Here is an 11,217-nt window from a genome sequence, read left to right as displayed (position 1 = left end):
ATTTGACTCTCCTGGCATAATAAGCCATATGATTGTTCCATCCAAAATGGTCAATACTGTCCATTTTAGCTCATTAATTCCTGGGATACCAATCTTTATATTTCCATTTCATTTTTCACAAATTCCAATTTTCCTAGATTCATACATTTCACATTCCAATTATTAATGAGTGTTTGTAGCTATTTCTCCCCATCTTGAATTGTGCCCCATCAGCAAATGAAGATCCTCAAAGCTTTGTTACATTCACATCATTATGGTCAGCTCCACTTTGTGTAGGCAGCTTTTCCCCATTCATATTTTGAGTGCTTTCAAATCTGAGATGCTCTACTTCTGGCAATATAGCTGACAATGTTCCACTACTAGTCTTATGGTTTTTGGTGTCTAACCATTCAAAATTGGTCTGCCTCTCTTCTTCCTAGTCTGTGAGTCTGGAAGTTCTGCTAAAATTTGTGACCCTGCTGGAATATAAAATACTGGTAGCATAGCTTCTAACACCATAGTAATACCAAGCCACCACAGTATGCCAGAGAGGTAGCAATACAGATTAGCAATTCTTACTATTCATTGAATCAACTGTATTTATTGAATACCTAATATATTTCCTGACGTGGCTCTGTAGGACCAACACTTGTCTGTGAACTGCAAGGGTAGCAGTTCAAACCCACCAACTATTCATTGGGAATAATATGATCACTATGATTCAAAATCAGAATCACTGAGTCAGAACCAACTCAATGGCACTTAAAAACAAATTATGTTTCTGGTTTAGGTACTGGGATGAAGCAGTTTAACAAAAAGGAAAAAAAAAATCTTGCCTCATAGTTCTTTGATTCCAGTAGCAGTTGTTGTTGTTAGTTGTCATTAAGTCCACTATAACTCATGGAGACTCCATGTGTGCAGTTTAGAACAACACTTCGTAGAATTTTCAAGGCATATGATTGGAATTAACTCATTGGTCAGAATCAACTTGATTATAATGAAATCAGAGGCTCAGGAAGTTTAATGATTCTCCAAAGTTATATATTTACATGGATTTTGCACAAGGATTTGGAAGTGCCTGTAACACCGAAGTTCTATAGGGCATTGTCATTGTGCTCCTCAGAATTTTAGAGAAAGTGTAAACAGGATTACCAGATGTATCTATCTCCTCCTTGAATATGAAGATCAGATAAAACAAAATTATGCAAGAGCTTTCAGACCAAATTTCTACCAAGGCTACTCTGGGTGGATTGGAATCATCAACCTTTCATCTAGTAGTTGAGCAGCTGGCCATTTGCACAAACCTAGGACTCATCTAGTAATAAAAGCTCAGTGTGATGTAGACTCATAGGACTGAGCAGAACTGCCCCATATGATTCCTAAGGCTGTAGATCTTTACAGAAGTGGACTGTCACATCTTTTGTCCAAGGAATGGCTGGTGGGCTTAAACCAATTGCCTTTCAGTTAGCATTTGAGCACTCTTCAAGTGCTCCCTTTTAGTAAGTAATGTTGTTGTTGTTAAGTGCTGTTGAGTCAGTTCCAATCTATAGCGACCCTGTATAGGGTTTCACAGGAACAACTGGTGAGTTTGAACCACCAACTTTCCAGTTCAAACCTACTTTGAAGTCCAATGCATTAATCCACAATGCCACACAAGAAGTCCTTGTGAAAGTGTATCTTAAAATCATGCATTAAATACTACTTGTCCTGGTGTGGTGCTTGTTTGTAATGGAATCAGAGGCTCAGAAATTTTAATGATTCTCCAGAGTTATATATTTAATGGATTACTGAACAAGGATTTGTAAATTGCCTGCAACATCTAAGTTCTATGGGGCATTGTCATCATGCTCCTCTGGATTTTAGAAAAAGTGGAAACAGGATTGTGAGATGTTTCTATCTCCGTCTTGAATATGAAGCTCAGATAAAACAAAATTATACAATAATTTCACATATATACACAAACCATAATATTCTAGCCTACAGAATATTTTAGAATTCCATCCATCTTCTTTCTTGTGAAATCTAGATTTAAATGGTAAATTAAAATCAGCATTCTCTGCTTTTATACTCCCCAACTTATTATTCTCCATGCAACAGGGGATGTTTGCAAAGGTAATTAGCCAATCACTGTTTTAGCCCTATTTCACCACCCAGCTCTTAGAAAAATAAATAAAATGTAGATTTCTGCTATAAAACTAAAGTGGCATGCATCCCAAAGATTGAATGGTATTTTCACTAAATTTTGTTTGTTTAGTACTTCATATGGCCTCCATTTACAGGTTCTATTGTACAGTCTTGGAATGCTGGTGTAGTGCTGTGGGATAAAGCACTGGACCTCCAGGTCGGTTTGAACCACAAGTTCAGCATTTCAAACATACCAGCCCCTCTTTGGAAACCCTATACAAGGTCACTATGAGTCAGAATCAACTCGATGGCACTTAACCACAACAACCACATCTTGGTAAAACTGTGAGATAAAAATTTCACTTTGACGAGAGAGCAGGTTCAATGCAAACCTAGGTATAGGTCTTTTAGTCCATGGCCAGGATTTTCAATAGCTCTATTTTGCCAATGGAGCTCTGGTGGTACAGTGGTTAAGTGCTAGGCTGCTAGCTGAAAGGTCAGTGGTTCAAACCCATCAGCTACTTTGTAGGAGAAAGATATGGCAGTCTGCTTCTATAAAGATTGTTGTTGTTGCTGTTAAGTGACACTCATAACAACTCTGTTTAGGGTTTCTGAGGAGTAACAGGTTTAAACTCACCAACGACTCCTTTAAACAAAGATTACAACATTGAAAATCTCACAGGCAGCTCTACACTGTCCCATAGGGCTGCTAGATGGTCAGAATCAAGTAGAAGGCAAGACAACAGATTTGTTTTTTGGTTATTTTGCCAATTTTACTTTTCAAGAACCATCATGGGTGATTGTCCTTGAAGTTGAGTTTATGCTTGGGTTATTGTTGGCTACTCTTTAGTCGATTCCAATCCATGGTGACCCTATGTATTAAATTAGAATTGCTCCATATGGCTTTCTTAACAGAATCAGGTATTTGTTTGTCCTCTTATAACTGAGTGGGTTACAAGCAGCAACCAGCTCATTAATTTGTCCCAACAAACAATTTTTCTTTCTTCAGATATTTTAAAATTTGTTCTTTGTGTATTTAAAAAGTATATGCATGACAATAATTAAATCATTTGAACAACAAAAAAAGGCACTCCAAATAAACTGATCTTACACCTGCAGGGCGCCTTGGATCAGCTATGCCTTTACTCTGTAGCTTTTATTCACTGTTGTCCCACCCAGCTCCTTCCTCTTCTAATATGCAGGCTCTTTTCCTTCCCTGCCAGCTAGAAAGGCCTATGGCAGCAGCATGTGGCCTTCCTTGTTGGTAGTTCTCAATTCTCTGTTGTGAAAGTGGCAGTGCAGCCATTTAAAGATGATCCAACTTGTTTGTCTTGCAAAGTGAAGAGCTAAAAGAAGGAAATCAAGAAAGCAATAGTTGTGGAATGTACAGTTCAGATTGGTGGCATCGCCTTAGTATGATTCATCCGCTTGCTTCTCTCATTCCTTCACTTCTTTTGAAGGCAGTGGATTTTCTCATGCGTTTCTATCATCTTCAGTTTAGGCTTAACCAATTTCTCAATCTTGGCCATATCACGTTGGTCAGATTAGGGTGTGGTAGAACCAAGTGAGGAGCCTGTGTGCACAGTGGCAGCCACCTTCTAATGACCTTTTCTGTTTGGGTAAAGAAATATGACTCGGTCCAGTTACATGAGAACATATGCTGCTTAGCAGCCAGGATGGCCAGACTTCCTCTCTGAGATTTTGGACATGTTATCAGTAGGGACTAGTTTCTGGAGAAGGACATCATGCTTGGTAAAGTGGAGGGTCAGAGAAATAGAGGAAGACCCCCAATGAGATGGATTGCCACAGTGGCAGCATCAATGATAGGCTCAAGTATAGCAGTGATTGTGAGGTTGGAGCAGGACCTGGCAGTGTTTCAGTCTGTTGTGCATAAGGTTGTTATGAGTTGGTACCAATTCATCAGCACCTAACAACAACAACAATGGCAAATTTACATTCTAAAATATGTAGAAACTAATGCAGGGTCACTGTGAGTTGGAACCGAGTCCATGGCACACCTCTACCACTACCAGTGAATATATACATAGAGAACCATTCCTTGATTAACCTGTTAAGAAATCCCTTTGTCATCAAGTTGATTCTGATGCCTCCCTACCCTTTTGAAGTGCCCCACAGAATGTGCAAGCCTGGAATCTTCTGTGGTGCTGTTGGATAGGCACTGGACTGCTAACCTCATAGTTGCCAGTTCAAATCCAGCAGCCACTCATTGGAAATCTTAAAGTTTTACTGTGAGTCAGAAATGACTCCATGGTATTTAGCAATAGTAATCGTTATAGAAGCAGATTGTCACATCTTTCTCCTACAGAGCACCTGGTGGTTTCAAACTGAAAAGCTATCATTTAGCCACCAAACACTTAACTACTGTGTTACCAGGGATCCTATATTTTCATTGTCTCTAAGTGTTGAAGAATCAGTGTGACTCCTTTCTTGTTGTTGTTAAGTGTCCTCTAGTAGGTTCCTATTCATAGTAACCCTGTATCAGGTTCCCAAGGAGTGACTGATGAGTTTGAACAAAGGGCCTTGTGGTCCAAACCAACCTTGAGGTTGTACGCTTATCCTATGGCACCACACAAGGATTCCTAGCACCCTGTATATAGGGTTTCGGAGGATTAGTTGGTTGGCTTGAATTGTTTTTCTTAGAGTTAACAGTCCAGTGCTTATCCTACAGTGTCATGCCAGGATTCCATTCCTTAAGTAGAAGCACTGTAAATAAATCAATAAACTAACAAACCAGTTCAAATTGATGGGGAATTAAAGGGACAAATCACTTTGATCTGTATTTGATTACCTAACTAGCCATTATAACTATCTGGGAGAACTATAGGACCCATAATGCATTAATTATCTTATTTAATTATTTTATATGCTTTCTGTTAAGTATTTGACCTAATTATTTATAATGTGGTTACCAGGAAACACTATTAGGTATTGAATAGTTTATTTTCACTCCTGTCATGCCTCAGTTTTCTTTTTTTCTTTTTCTAGTTACTGTAATGCTTAGCTGTATTATTATCTATTATTTAGTATCATCAACAACCACTCTAGTCTATAACACAACTTTAGATACTGCCACATTTCTGAAAGCTCTTTTTCCTTGGGAAAATCTTTAGGTGATGGTTGTTGTTAATTGTTGTCAAGTCGTTTTTGACTAATAGCAACCCTGTATAGGCTTTCCAAGGAACTCTGGTAGCATAGTGGTTACAAATTGGGCTGTGAACCTCAAGGTCAGCAGTTCGAAACTATCAGCTGACCCGCAGGAAAAAAGATGAGGCTTTCTGCTCCCGTGAAGATTTACAGTCTCGGAAACCCTGTACAGGGTCGCTATGGGTCAGACCGACTCGATGGCACTTAACAACAACAACAACAAAGATGAAGTTGTTTGAACTGCAAAGTTGGCGGTTCAAGCTCACCAGCCACTCCTCGGAAACCCTATCCAGGGTTGCTATGGGTCAGAACTGATTTGATGGCACTTAACGGTAACAACAAAGATAAAGAGTCCTGGTATGGCACTGTGGACTAGTGCATCAGACTGCAAAGTCATTTGAACTGCAAGGTTGGTGGTTCAAGCTCACCAGCTGATCCTTGGAAAACCTATACAGGGTTGCTGTGGATTGGAATAAACTCAACGGCACTCAACAACAACAACAACAAAGATAAAGAAGTGGAGTCCTGCTGTGTGGCACTGTGGAGTAATGCATCAGACTGCAAAGTTATTTGAACTGCAAGGTCAGTGGTTCAAGCTCACCAGCCGTTCCTTGGAAACTCTATACAGGGTTGTTATGGGTCGGAATTGACTCAATGGCACTTAACACAATAACAAAGATAAAGAAATCTACTCTTAGATCTTGCTTTTACTGTCTACCATCTGTAAATCCTTCAGAACATCACCAATATTCTCAGAGACACAACTATAATGTATATTTTAAAGGGCTGTAAGTGCTAAATAAGAATTCATTTGAATGTTCCTAGTACACTATGTGGTAAACTGTTGGTGTTATTGTCACCATTTTGTCGATTCCGACTTATGGAATCATTTCATAAGCTTTTCAGAAGCAGATCGCTAGGCCTGTCTTCCACAGGTGCCTCTGTATTGGTTCAGAACTGAACTTATCAAACTTTCAGTAAGTAGTCCAAAGCTTGTCCATTTGTATCACAAAAGAACTCCTTATCTAACACATGTTGTAGTTGTTGTTAAGTGCTTTTGAGTCAGTTCTGGTTCTGACTCATAGAGACCATGTGTAGGGTTTCTGAGATGCCGCTGGTGGATTTGAACTGCCATCCTTTCTGTCCAGTGCTTATCCTATAGCACCACACAGGACTCCTATCTAGCGTATAGTAATTACCGAATACGATCTCCACTCACTGTTGTACATTTTTGTCTAATGAGTTTTAATTCCCATTTGATTCAGGGACTTCAGACATCCCATCTTTCGTTATCCATAATTTAGATTATTTTATTGCTCTTTTGGAAACTTCAGTGGATACATTTTTTAAAATATATTTTTTATTTCAACTTTCCCTTTGTGTAGCTTCTTCCTTTTTTACTGTTCTTTTCCTAATTATTCCAATTTTACTTTGTTTTAACTTCTCTGCTGTTTTCTTTCTTATTTAGGATATCCCAAGAGTAAATTTGGCTTATCATTATAAAGTATAATGCATATTGCAGAAGACTCAACAATATCTGTCTTGCTAGAGCTATTTAATAACTACCACTATGCAACTGGAGTCCTGGTATGGCACTGTGGGTTAATGTGCCAGACTGCAAAGCCATTTGAACTGCAGGGTCAGTGGTTCAAGCTCACCAGCTGCTTCTTGGAACCCTATACAGGGTTACTATGTGTTGGAATTGACTGGACAGCACTTAACAACAACAACAATTATGCAATTATTTGTTCTCATGTTCTGCATACTTTCCATTAGGAAAATACACATAAATGAACTATGCTTGTTTTCCTTCATTAACATTGTTCTAATGTCTTCATTCAGTTATTGTTGTTTTTAGGTGGCCTTGTGTATTGCTACCTAACAACCCAATGTAGCAGTGAAAAACTCCCTCATGGGGTTCTCTTGGTTGCAATGCTTATGGGAGCATATCATCGGACTTTTCTTCTGCAGAACTGTTGTGTAGGTTTAAATTTTGGGGTTAGCAGTTTAGTGCTAAGTTATTGTGCCATCAGGGATCCTTATAAAACATTCAAAGGCACAGTTTATGAGCATATGTTGTGTTGTTCTTACTTGTATGTTATATGGAAACTGACCAGAAGGACATATTTTAGAAGATGTACAAGAACAATAGAAATCACAATTAATATACTTCATCCTTCATTTGATAATGAATGATAAGTCCTTAAACAGTTTCTGAGATTTGAACTGCCAGGACTTGAAGGGTCTTGGGTAAGCATTTTCTTTTGTTTTGCTTCTTTTTCACTGTAACTGCTTGTCACTGAAAGAATCAGTTTTGTTTTGTTTGCTTCCTGCAAAATGACAAACATAAAGAAGAGAAACATTGAAATTAATGGAGAACTACAAAATACCTTGGCAGTAAAGTAGATCTGTCACCAAGTCATAATTTTACTGTTCCTTCTGCAGTATGAAGTCTGTCCAATAGACGATGAGTCACATCATGACACTCTCTGAGAAGAATAATGGGATAATTGCAAAGGGAGGACATATCTGTTCTCACTGGTAGGTTGAGTGGCGTTTTTTGGATGAAAGGGTCAGGGACTTGGGAAATAAATTTGAGAACTTGTAGATGAAACATGAAGCTGCTCAAATAATCATAAAATGTGCAGCTGGTTCTTTTATTTCTATTCAGGCTTCAACCAAATGTTAGCACCTCAGAAGCCTTCTCTAAACACAATAGATAAAGTAGCCACTCAATTTTACCACACACTATGACATTTCTTCTCCTCATAGCACTAAATATCATGTTGGTTTATTCATTGGTTCTTGTTCATTGCTATAGATGACTCACATGTGGCCATTCAGACTTTCTTACTAACTTGTGTATCCCAAAATAACCTAAAACTGTGCTCACAGCACTTAGCTGGTGATTAAAAAATGTTTGTTTAATATACAACTGAATGAGTTGAAATGCTGGCGGGGGTGGGGTGGGGATTAGAGTCCTTTATTTTATATATTTAACTTAAAATTGAGAAAACTACGTTGAACAAAAAGGAACTATGATTATCAAGGTCATACAGTAAGGACTAGAACCAAGGTGTCTTGATTTACAAGATAGTTTAATAGTTTAGCTTGGAAAATGCTTTTCACTATTTAGGTAGATTAACTCAAAACAAAAGTTCAGATGTTCTCCTCTCTTCATAGATGCCGACAACACTGATTGTGGGAAAATTACTGGTGAAGGTGAAAGCCACAGTGCATTCTACATTTTGTTTACATTACTCAAAGTGCAGTGACGTTAAATACGCTCCAGAAATGAAGTCTAGGGATGCGAAAGAGGTGAAAACAAAATGGAGGGTCACTGATGATAGTCGCTATGAAACACAACCACCTCAGCCTAGTTAATTGTTGTTGTTGTTGTTGTTTAGTGCCATCCAGTCAATTCCAACTCCTTGTGTGGACCGACGGTGAGCTTGAAGCACTTTCTTGTGGTTCAAACCGACTTTGCATTCCAGGGCATTAACCCACAGTGCCACACCAGGGCTCCATTGATGTTGTTTAGTGCTTTTGAGCGGATTCTGAGTGTATAGGAAACCCTGCATAGGGTTTCCGAGGAGCAGCTGGTGAGCTTGAACTGCTCACCTTGCTATTCAAACCAACTTTGCAGTCCAGCTCACTAACCTGCAGTGTCATACCAGGACTTCAGGACTCTATTAGAGAAATGCACATCAAAATCACAATGAGATAATAAGAAATCACCTCACTCGCATTAGAAATTTTGTTGTCATTGTTGAGTACCATCGATTTGGGTCTGAGCCACAGTGACCTTGTGTAGGTTTTCCTAGGAGCAGCTGGTGAGCTTGAACCGTGGACCTTGCAGTTCAAAGCGACTTTGAAGTCCAGCGCATTAACCCACAGCACCACATCAAGACTCCACTCATTAGAATAGCAGTGGTCAAAGAAAGAAAGACCCCAGGTGTTGTAGAGGATATGGAGAAACTAGACGTCTCATCCATCCTTGTTGGGCATCTTAAATGGTATAGCAACTCTGGAAGAGAGTTTGTTCCTCAATGAGTTGAACATTGAACTAATTACTATATTACTCAAGAATCTAGTTTTTAGTTGGATTTCTTATTTATTAAACCTTAACTGCTAGTTTTCCAACTTCAACTGTATCAGAGATTTTAGTACAGCCCATCTTTTTAGCTTACCTTGAATCTTTAACTTGCATTTTAAGCTATTAACTGTAATGCTTTGAAACTTCAGGCCATATTTTTGCTATTGAATAGTGTGAGGAACTTAGCAATTAATCCTGTCACAAATGTCATTTTGCATGTTCTATAACTTGGGTTTTTAGTTTAATTAGTGTGAAAAATTAATATTTTCCTTTTGCTGTGCTGCTCCTGACTTTGTGGTACTCAATTGATAGAAGCCAGAAAACATGCATTTAATTCTATAAAATCATAAATACTTCTCTTCCATATCAGAAATTATTACCTTTTGTCTTAACCCAATCAAAATTTCTCCATTTCATTACCAACTTATACCAAACTATTCATCATATGTCTTATCAATTGTTTAGCTAGGTTATCATTTTAAATGAATGTGATTTTCCATTATAACCATAGCTGAAAGTTTAGGGCTTAGTTCATTAGATTAGCTAGAGACCATTTCTGTAATGGAGTGTGTTGCGTGTGTTTGTATCTCTCTGTATAATCTCAGTTTATGACAAAGCAGAAAAATTAAAACAGTTAAAATTATAGCAGTGACAGTAATCTTAATAAGGACTTTAACACAGAAATGTAGTGATCTTGCATCATTGTGTTCTACAAAGGAAAGTGCTATTTAGGTCAGAAGATGTGTTGATCTTTACTGCTAGTAAAAACATTTTGTGAGTTTAGGGTGGCAATTTAAACTCTGAGACTCTACATCCTCTATATCATTTTTAAGCCATTCATTTATCATTGGCTACTAGGATCAACAATGTTTCTCTGCTATTCATGGAGTTTTCAGTGACTAGCGATTCGGAAGTAGTTTGTCACTCTTTCTTCCTAGTCTGTCTTTGTTTTGTAGCTCATCTGAAACCTGTCCACCATGGGTGACCCTGCTGGTTATTTAAAACACCGGTGGCATAGCCCTCAGAATCACAGCAACTCAAACCACCACAGACAACTATCTGGCCGACTGATTGGAAGAGATCAATGTTTGTGCCCATTCCAAAGAGAGGTGACCCAACAGAATGCGGAAATCATCGGACAATCTCTTTGATATCTCAAGCGAGTAAAGTTTTGCTAAAGATAATACAGAAACGCCAAGATAGAATAAAGTCTAGCAAGAGATGGAGATTGTAAAAGTCAAAATATCATTGAGCACCTGGATATTTTTACTGATAGCAATCAGAATATTTTTTCTTTAGTTAAATCCTATTTGAAGTGGGTTTTTGTAATTTGTAATTGAAAATGTTTTTCATCAATACACATTTTAAACATAATGATAGTAATATATTGGCAGAATCATTTTGGTTTATATCTGAACTTGAAGAGCACAGATTTTTGAAAATAATTTTAAATAAAAAAACAACATAATAGACACCTTTTGCAAACTTTTTTTCTTACCCCACATTGGTCGTTAACATTTTTGTTAGGTGACCATGAGTTGGTTCTGGTCATAGCAATCCCACGTACAAAAGAACAAAACACTGCCTACTCTTGAGTCATTCTCACAATTGTTGCTTTGTATTAATCCATTGTTACTGCCACTGGGTCAGTCAGAGGGTGTTCCTCTGGGGTTTTCCCATATTCTTCTGCTAATACATAATTTCAGCGACACTACCATAGTTAGAGTTAGAAAACCAAAAGGGAAGAACACGGTCAGCATTTCTCAAGCTGGGAGAACTGAAGAAAAAATTCAAGCCTCAACTTTCATTATTGAAAGATTCACTGGGCAAATTATTGAATGATGCAGAATGCA

Source organism: Chrysochloris asiatica, unplaced genomic scaffold (assembly GCF_000296735.1).
Source record: "Chrysochloris asiatica unplaced genomic scaffold, ChrAsi1.0 scaffold00075, whole genome shotgun sequence".
NCBI lineage: Eukaryota > Metazoa > Chordata > Mammalia > Afrosoricida > Chrysochloridae > Chrysochloris > Chrysochloris asiatica.
The sequence above is the reverse complement of the archived record's forward strand: the minus strand, read 5'-3'. Positions refer to the sequence as shown.